The sequence below is a fragment of the Sinocyclocheilus grahami genome, unplaced genomic scaffold (genome assembly GCF_001515645.1).
Source record: "Sinocyclocheilus grahami isolate Dianchi unplaced genomic scaffold, SAMN03320097.WGS_v1.1 scaffold1014.1, whole genome shotgun sequence".
NCBI lineage: Eukaryota > Metazoa > Chordata > Actinopteri > Cypriniformes > Cyprinidae > Sinocyclocheilus > Sinocyclocheilus grahami.
In genome coordinates, this window is record NW_015506193.1 from 370,081 (window position 1) to 380,274 (window position 10,194).

At 41.4% G+C, this 10,194-nt stretch overlaps 1 long non-coding RNA gene across 1 annotated transcript; it reads right to left on the bottom strand.

Moving 5' to 3' along the window:
* Positions 1-552: 552 nt before the first annotated feature.
* LOC107565659 (uncharacterized) lies at positions 553-3,763 on the bottom strand. Its single transcript, XR_001606403.1, has 3 exons — positions 3,687-3,763; positions 3,202-3,203; positions 553-563 (listed from the first exon to the last, which is right to left on the bottom strand). It is a non-coding gene; the product is annotated as an uncharacterized lncRNA (long non-coding RNA).
* Positions 3,764-10,194: the final 6,431 nt, after the last annotated feature.

Here is a 10,194-nt window from a genome sequence, read left to right on the forward strand (position 1 = left end):
GCATTTAAGAACATATGAGACGCAGTGAAAAGGAATAAACCTCCACAAATTTGTGACTTGTTTTCTAAAACTTTAAACTGCTTTAACTTTGCATGGCTACATCTCTTGTGTGAGACGTGAGGGCAGCAGTCATATTTGTCCGTCTAAAAAATGCGCTGAATATGTGTTCTGTGTGAATGGCTTGGTTTAAAAACAGGTTTTAACCAAATCAAGATCTTCTCCGCATCGAGCTTCTATATTTCTCTAATATTTTGAAAGAATAACGCAGCAGTGGCGCGTCTCGTGGGTTAGACTAACAAAACATTAAAATGCAACAACGTCACTTACATCATCATCACCGCATCTCGTGCTCCACTGAAGACGCTCCCTTTAAATTCGACTAATATTCATTCTTTATTTACAATCTCCTCAGGCAGGCACAGCACTCATTTCAGCATGTGTTAGTGTTTGTGTGTGTTGTCTGCGTCACTCATAGCACGTGCCTATATCGAGCATTTTTTCTATCGTTATCGAATAAGGTGTACCGTCGATAAATATCGATACCGTTTTATCGCCCAGGCCTACTTATAAATATATAAACTATCAAAAAAAATAAAATGAAAAATGTCACAAATTCACACTATGACTTAGGGCTGGGCGGTATGATGGTATATTGAACCCTGGTTAACAAGCAGATCTGCTGCGAGTTCGTGCAGCACTGTCAGAATACATGCAATGTGCACGTGTATTAGAAAACAATGTTTGGCAGTTTATTTACTAATTGTTTACAATAACCAGCAACAATCACCCCTTCCTCTTCTCATTGAAGACATGCGATGCAGTCCTAAACAGCCTCTCGCTGTCGGTGCTTGTAATGATTTTTGCGTCTTTCTCCAACAGTTTAAATGCTTCCACACTGCTGACGTGTGTGCTGCATAATAAAGAGTGCGCGCCTCTCACTCTACGCTGGTTGCTATTTGATCGCGTCATATGATTGTTCGGTACAATTTATTCGGTCTTTTCACTTATTTGGTTGCCGAAATAACATACAAGAACTTAGCTCAGAGTAATAAATTATTTTTGCCCTAAACATACATCTCTGCTGGTCTGGAGAGGTCCATGCTCCTGTCTGAAGTGCATATAGCCTATCTGTAGCACATATGGGGTTCAGACAGCAAGCCTCAAAGCCTGGGTGCAGAGTCAGACACTGCACATCAAATGTGGGGGTCACATTCTCCATCTCCACTAAGGCCCAGTATGTAACTCCCTGCAACACTGACTTCTCTCAGCTGTGACCATGGCCTTGCTTTTCCCACACAAGCGCATAATGAAACAAAAACGTGTTTATCTCTCTCTCTCTCCTGTGGTGATGAGAAACCGCTATATCACGTAATATTAGTATCGGATATTAACGAGCATGACACTCCTGATCAACGCTAATTAGTTTCTGTTACTGGTAAGTATCAATACTCCAATACTAGATGACCAATACTAGCTTTGCTATTGCCTGATTACATATCATTAGCTAACGTGTGTATATCTGTAAGCTAACACTGGTCTCTCACCAAGACACCTCCCCTGTTCTCCTCACACAACTTAATTAGTCTCCTCTGACCGTTGTTCTGTCTAATACTGGCCTGTCCCTGCTTTCTTGGCTGCATAGCAGGCTCATAATTGTATCTGTGGTCCGTCATACTAGTGTAAATTTTAAAAACATTCCTCAGCATCCGAACTGTCATTGCGAAACATTGTTTTTCTATGTTTAAAATGGACCGCTCTCCCTCTCGTAACGTCACTTCCGGTTTTGGTGGTTTTTAGATGCGGAAGTAAAATTCTCACAAAAACGACTCCAGAAACCTTAAAGTATATTTTAAAGAAAAACTAGTTCCTACATTATTTTTCAATACATCGACTAACTGGGGTCTCCAACCTGGAATATGCCCTTTAATATATATTCATATAAATATTAGTCATACAAATTACGTAGATCTCTTGCCACAATGCTGGGTTGGGCATCAATCTGCCTCCTCATCTCCTCCATGAGTTCATCTTGGTACGCTGTGAGCAGTGAGATGGGACTGGGGGGGTTGGACATCCCCAACTCTTCCATATTGTGAACATCCAGCCTAGAGAAACCTTTAACAGGTACCCTCTGTGAGTAGGGTTTGTCCCAGAAGCGTTGCATCTTTGTGACGCATGCTGGAATGGCTGGTATCAGCTGCTTGACTGGGGAAGTGTGCAATCTGTGCATCTCATCCATGAACTCTCCCCAGCTGCTCCGGACCTGAGGAGCAACCTTGGCCATTTCCATGGGAGGCGCAGAAAGACTCGGGTCCCCTTTACACGTGGCCGAGACTCATACTCGTCGCTCTAGAACCCTTAATGGGAACTGAGAGCAGTGCGGGCAGCATTCGGGATTAGCGAGCGCAACCTGTGCGTGTCTTAGGGCTGTGACGGTCGCCACCGGCGGTAGTGCACGTGACGTCACGCACTCTATAACAAGCATAATACAAAGTTTTGTATACAAGTGTAATAACAGTAGCAGAACAGTGAACCGTGTCTACACCGGACGCGACACCGCCGCGTTGCAACAGGTTGAGTCTGTCTAATGTCTACACAGGACATTTGATCTCTGTGTCAGTACCTCATAAACAGAACGAGGCAGTTTACTGTCGGGGATTTGTCATGTCGTGCCACATCCAGTGTAGCATTACCGATTATAAAGAGTTTTATAGTATTTTGTAGCGCCGCGCAGCTTGCGTCCTGTAGACAGGGTGTATTTAACTTTCTTATTTAGGCTACGTTCTTGTTTAACTGTATTATTTCTTTGATATTTAGTGTTTTGCAGGCTGCGTATTCACTGACTGAAGTGCTAAAATAAACACGAGCTGACGAGTTAAATTGGGTGTGTTAGATGAGTGAGACAGTGCTGGGCTGCTCCAGGACAGTTTTGAAAACCATTTCAGAGACATGTTCTTAAATGTGACTCATATAAAATATATTACATGCATGCACAGTTTTAAGGCAGCTTTAATCGCCTTTTTGGTAACTTCATGACTTAACTGACCACGGCATTGCATGCACGTAGTTTATTTCGCACTTTGATATGAAAGGATACAGGCTAAAGCGCACCGGCGCCTTTGTGCGTGCAATTGAAGAGCACGTGCTTCGAGCACAGTACCGTTTCCGCGCTCGCTTCGTTCTGCGACTGAATAAATGCACTTCTTGTCAAGAGAAAAAGTGACAGAAGCAGCAGTTGTGAGTGCGGTGGCCAACACTAGCCCCGCCCCTGCTTTAAATATTTTGAACGTGTTAAACTGAAAAAATAATCGCCTGCGTTAATACAGGCTACAACGCGCCGGTGTTCTGACAAATAATGCTACCTATCAGATTATGCTACCAAACACTATATTTATCCTACTGTAAGGGTAGGTTTAGGGTTGGGGTAGGTGTACAGTCGTGGCCAAAAGTATTAGCAGTGACATAAATTTTGTGTTTTGCAAAATTTGCTGCTTAAGTTGTTGTGATGTTCATTCACATTGTTTCTACAAGTATTGGCAGTGACATCTAGAAACAATGTGAATGAACACCACAACAACTTAAATAAACTGAAAGCCTGCGTTAACGCGCTAATTTTGACGCCACTAATATATATAATATTAATAATACATATACATATATATATATATATATATATATATATATACACACATCAACACCGCACCACCGGCGGTAGTTGGTCCATTATCACCGTGGTGGTAAAAATCTGCCACCGTCACAGCCCTAGCGTGTCTAACTCCCAAATACTCTATGCACAGAGGGTGAGAGTCTTTAGACAAAAATCATAGACCCGCATGCACACGGGCGAGAAGGATCTTTCCCTTTCGCTGTGCCACTGGGTGGGCTCACAGTCGCTATAACAGAGATGCGAACACCGGAAGGTTAACCACAACGTGCCTCGCAATGTCAATTATTCCTGAAAATGCATCGGGATCCGTCACACCACTTATAGGTGACCTATTATGCCCCTTTCTACAATATGCAATATAAGTCTCAGGTGTCCCCAGAATGTGTCTGTGAAGTTTCAGCTCAAAATACCCCACAGATCATTTATTATATCATTTTGAAAATGCCTATTTTGAGAGGAAGCAGAAACACGCTGTTTATGTGCATGCAAGCTTACCAAAACAAATTACTGGGTTAATCTTTTTCACATTTCCTGGGTTAGTAGAAGCACCGGGGACCCGATTAAAGCACTTAAACATGGAAAAGTCAGATTTTCATGATATGTTGCCTTTAACGTGAGGGAACAATTGAGAGAAAGAAAGAAAAACTGAGAACCCGCCTTGAAGCACTGGTCCCCACTCCAAAAGATAAAGACAGAAAGATAATATTCACTTTAACAGTAAATATTCTCCCCAAAGAAGCAGCCGCCTTCGGCGACTTACCTAAGAAGAAACCTCTCGTCCTTGAATAGTTTAGCGCCACCATTTACGAGGATCTGCTGAGGATAGTTTCCAATAAGATCTTCACGGGGAAGAGAACGAGAATGAGGTAGGGACTAGGCATGGGCCGGTATGATAACCTTAAGCAAAAATATCACGGTTTCACGGTATTGTCATTACTGCTCTAAAATGTGTTATTTTTAAATGACTGGGTAAAAAAAAAGTTTTTTCTGCTAAACACTATATTTTGTTTTTTAACAACATACAGAATATTAGGAACAGTAGAATTTGTTTATTTTTTCTTTGATTTGTTTCCTAAAAAGAAGACAATTAAAGACTGACATCTTTATTTAACCTAAATCTGTAATTAGTTATTTAATTTTAGTAATATAATTCATATACATATCATTTATATAATTTCATATAATTTAGTTATATCATTTCATATACATAATTTGATTTAATAATAACCCAATTTGAAGCAAAAACAGAATGTTCTGACTAGCTTTGTGAAATTATACTACATGCCTAAACTAAACGAACAGCAGGAGCTCTGAATGAGACGCAGATTCACTCTCTGACAGCACGAGGCGCTCGTGGAACACCAGATACAGCGTTTCCTTGTTTACCGCTGTAAGCAAAGCAGCACTGCACTGAAACACTGCTTTAATACGAACTATACAGAGACGAGATGAAAAGAAAATACCACGTAAACTTTTCATTCATATAAAACCCCAAATCAATATTGAGGATTTTCTTTCAATAGTTCGTGCATCATGAACAGTGAGTGATCTGCCTGCTACAGTATTTTTCTCTTTGTGTCCGTCTTCAGCATCTCTGGCCTGTGTTAACGGGCGTTTACAGACTTCATATTTTCACATACATGACATTTTGGAAAACGATTGCATTGCAATGCAGTTTGTGCAAGTCCAGAACGGAGACGAGTTGCAATAAGACAAAAACCGGCCAGTTGCCGATCGCTTAAGTTCCAGGGGTAGCTCCTTAAAAGTTAAAACAGTGAAAAACAGTGCATACCGCACGAACGGTATAATGAAAAATATTAGTGGTTTTGAAACCGTGACATTTTCAATTCGCGGTATACCTTGAAACCGGTAATCGGCCCATGCCTACTAGGGGCCGTTAGCAAAGATATAAATAAGGGAGGCGGGACTTCCACATCAGTGTCGTGATTGGTCTGTCAACCGACAGACGTGGTGTAATTGGTGCTTCCAGGATTAGTCATGCCCAAGGCGATTCCCATAGTGAGATACCGAACAAATTTTTGAAAAAGAACATCAGAGGAGTGTGTGAATGCAGCAATTATACTCGCTCTGATGGCAGCAGGGAGCCTACCATTATCTAGCTACATTAAACGTGCTTAAATTAAATACCTAAAGCTAAACTCCCTTGTGCAATGAGAAGCGTTTCTAAACCTGTTGTCCAACAAAAGACAACTTTATAACGTCGATTAGCAATGGATTGTAAATATACTTAATTATTATGAAAATACCCACGGTGGCTTGAAGAACAAAGATAAACTATATATTGTCGCAGTTTATTGTCTTTACGTGAGAGTTTATTATCTTTATGTTTCATCATTCAAAATATTTCTATCTTCTTTTTTATTCATCAGTCACAGCGATAGCTGGATGTCTTAGTCCATATTAGGGATTTCCTAGAGCATCATGAGTTCTATTACTTCTGAGATGCATATGTGAAGTTTCTGCATGAGGGCACCCTCTGGCTTCCAGTATGAATGAAACAGACATTAAAGGGGTCATGAATTGAGAAATCAACTTTTACTTGAGCTTTTGATATATATAAGAGGTCATCATACTAAAAGAATATACTGTAAGTTTCAGAACTGAAAATGTCCTTGTTACTGAAATAAAAGCTCTACTGACCTGTACTACAAATTATTGAACATCACTCAAAATGCCAATGAATCTCCACAAGCATTTCTATTCAGAGCCATTGAGTTAAAAGAGAAGCTGCTGCACACTTGTGAAGAAGGTGGTGAATACTTCAGTACAGAGCATGTTCAGAAGAAATTTCTACGCTCTGTTGGCACAGGGCTGATCAGTGATCATATTAAATTTCAGCTAAGGCCATACTTGGATGATTCAAAGATCTCTGATGAAATGCTGATAAACAAAATGAATGAAGCCGCTGGTGATGAGTTAGAGAGACTAAATAAACAAAAGAAGAACATGGGGAGTAAAGTGGCAAAAGTACGCACACTCTGTCCAGAAATGCAGGCCCATCCATGCAGACAGGATGAAATGACTGCCAAGTGATATAGTCAGGCGAAAATGCAGAGAGACACCAGCAGTGGAGGGGAAGAGGGAAACAGGGTTATATGAGATGGTTAAACTCCTGAGAGAGGAAGTTGCAGAACTCAGGAAAAATCAAAACAACCCTCCGGAACGTATGACAAGAGGAAGATCCAGCTACAAAAAGGGATGCAGAGCGTGTCAGGAAAAAGGTGAAGAGAATCGATGTGAACACTGCTTCAGATGTGGAGTTGTGGGTCATGCTGCCCGGGGCTGTAGAGCACCAAATGATCCAGAAGAAGGTAGGAGCGATGTAAAAATATCTGTTCATTCCATGAGACCAGACAGCTCAGCCTCCATCTTGGGTTTTGTGTCGACAATCAGCAGGACGATCCCAGACAGTGCTGCCTAGAAAATACTTTCAGTTGGTGTTTAAGGAGCTTCACGAGGAGATGGGACACCAAGGAGTGGAGCGCACACTGAGCCTTATCCGGGACAGGTTCTATTGGCCTCACATGCAGGCAAATGTGGAACATTATGTCACCAAAGTGTGTAGCTGTCTGAAACGAAAGCATCCAAATAGGATAACAAGAGCACCACTGGTCAACATAGTGACGACTTACCCTTTTGAACTGGTCTCAGTGGATTTCCTGCATCTGGAGGGCTGCAAGGGCGGCTACGAATACATCCTGGTTTTAATGGACCACTTCACACACTTTGCCCAAGCGTACGCCTGCAAAAATAAGTCTGCAAAAACAGCGGCAGAAAAGATCTTTGGCGACTTTGTTCTCAGGTACGGATTCCCCACTAAACTCCACCATGACCAGGGAAGGGAATTTGAGAACAAGTTGTTCATCCACATGCAAGAACTCTGTGATATCCAACGCTCCCACACGACTCCCTACCACCCTGCTGGAAACGGGCAGGTGGAAAGATTTAACAGAACACTGCTGTCAATGCTAAGATGTCTGCCGAGTCAAGCCAAGGCTGATTGGAAGAGCTCCCTAAACAAGGTCGTCCATACATATAATTGTACGCGAAGTGAAGTGACAGGCTATGCCCCGTACTACCTCATGTATGGACGGCACCCAAGGCTGCCTATTGATGTAATGTTTGGTCTAAAGACAAAGGAGTGTGAAGTATCGCACAGTGATTATGTCGCCAAATGGAGAAAGCGCATGAAAGAGGCATATGAATTGGCGTCAAGAACAGTTCAGAAAGAGCAGAGGAGAGCTAAACAAGGCTACGACAAGAAAATATATGGAGCGGGTCTCCAGCCAGGAAGCAGAGTGTTGGTGAGGAATTGTGGAGAAAGAGGTGGTCCAGGAAAACTCCGGTCATACTGGGAGGATAGAGTGCATGTTGTGACAGAAAGGAAGTATGAAGACGGCCCAGTGTATGTGGTTAAGCCAGAGGGTGGCCCTGGGGAAGCAAGGGTCCTTCACAGAAATTTGTTGTTGCCTTGCGACTTCCTACCTGTTGACAACAACCAGGAAAAAAGTGGTAAAACATGATCAAGGCGAAAAGAGACAAAGGCAAAGGGAAAAAAAGACACACATGATGCTGTGACTGAAGAGGACTCAGAGGACGAGGATGACTGGAGAGGCGTGACGGCCTTGCCGATAAAGCAACTTATTAATACATACAGTTCCAGTAAACAGACAGTGACACATAAATGGCTAAAATATAGTGATGCAGTCATAACAGCTGGTATGTGGGTCAGTTGAGAGAGCATAGAGTATGTCTAAGGTTCCAAACTTTCAGCACTTGATGTGTGGCCCGTCGCATGACGGAGCAACCTTTCAGACATCATGTGGCCAGTGGTGTCTACTCCAGTGGATGACATGAAGGGGGAGATAGATGTCATGCGAAGACACTTGCAAGACAAATTAGCATCAAGTATTGAGACTGACTCCCTGATGTACTACTTTGCTCTACTGTTCAAGACAGAGATGCTTGGAACGATGGAATGCCGAGACGGCATTCATTTTTGGAGGGGAGAGTGTGGGACTGATAATAACATTCCCTGCGATGTTAATGGTTATAGAGAGAGTGCCCCCCCCCCCATATGTCTTTATTTTATTGTGTATAGTTCAATTGGATAGTTATGTTTCTAAATTTATGATGGGGTTAATTCACAAAATGTGGTTAAAAATGTTGGTGCAAAAGCATAAAATCCTGCTTAATTTATTATGAGTAATGCTCAAGCAGGCATGTTGTTTTAGCGAACTTACAGGAGAGGGCATCCGCGGAAGAAAAGAAAAAAGGAGGCGGCACCCGCGCGTGAAGAGGAAGCGAGAGTTTTTAGTTAGCTGTGATGGTGGAAAAGGGGCACGCAGATTTTGTGTAATGTGAATAAATGTAAGCCGTGAACAACATTAAAAAGGAACCCATCAAAATAAGCACGCCTGGAACTTCATGACTTTCGGCATGCAACACAAGCATAGCAGTGGGCGTTTACTCCCAAGTCTTCAATGCGGCACGCCCATAAAAACCGAGCGTTTCTCGAGCCTATTACTTATTGATTTTGATATTTTTTAATGTAAAAACCACGTCATAAATGGACCTCAGACAACAGTATAAAATAATTTTAAAAAGTGTTTAAATGTGGTTATAGCGTTCAATAATGACCAGTCCATCCTATTTTGGGTAAAAATAGGAAAAATAATACTTCTCTCAAAAGAAGTAGAAGACATATGATAATCCATGTTTTACTTTAGTGTACAGGATTTTATTTTTTCAGTTCATTTGTTTTAAAAATCACATTTTAAATCGCAATTCGTAAAAAACACTCTGATGTGCCAAGCCATTAGAACCAAACTGAATAGAACCGAAAACCGTGGTTTAAATACCAAGGTATGCATTGAACCATGGGTTAACTGCATTGTTGCATCCCTGCCAAGAATACAGACTACTTTGCTGTTATTAGTACTGTAACTGTTATTTAGTGTTAAATTATTGTACTTGAGTTAGGTGGCTTAGGTTTTATTGGTAACTTATGTAAATTTGTTATATTTTGTATTTACTTATATTTATATATTTCCATATACTTTAAACGTTTAACATAGTTTAGTTTAAAGATTTTTTTTTCAATAAAAAATACATTCTTTATTGTCATCCACCGTCGTTTCGTGGCTCTTTTTTTTAAAGTATCGGTTCAGGCACCATTTAGGCACTGGTACCGTTTTAAAAGTATCTATTTGGCACCAGTATCGTAAAAAAACTCTTATGATACACTTTGGATTTGATCATCTCCAGGTGAGAATGAGCCGACTTATGCAATATGAACGCTTTATAAAGAGAAGGTGAAGTATGTTGGAAACACTACAAACTAAAGGAATCACTTAGATTACGTCATCCTGAGATCTGTTGGTTTTGACAGGCATTTTTGATTTAGGCCCAATCCCAATTCTACCCCTTAGCCCTTCCACTTTCCCCTACCCCTCCAATTTGTGCGTTCACGTGAAGGGGTAGGGGTGTCTCGATTCTCTTTTGGT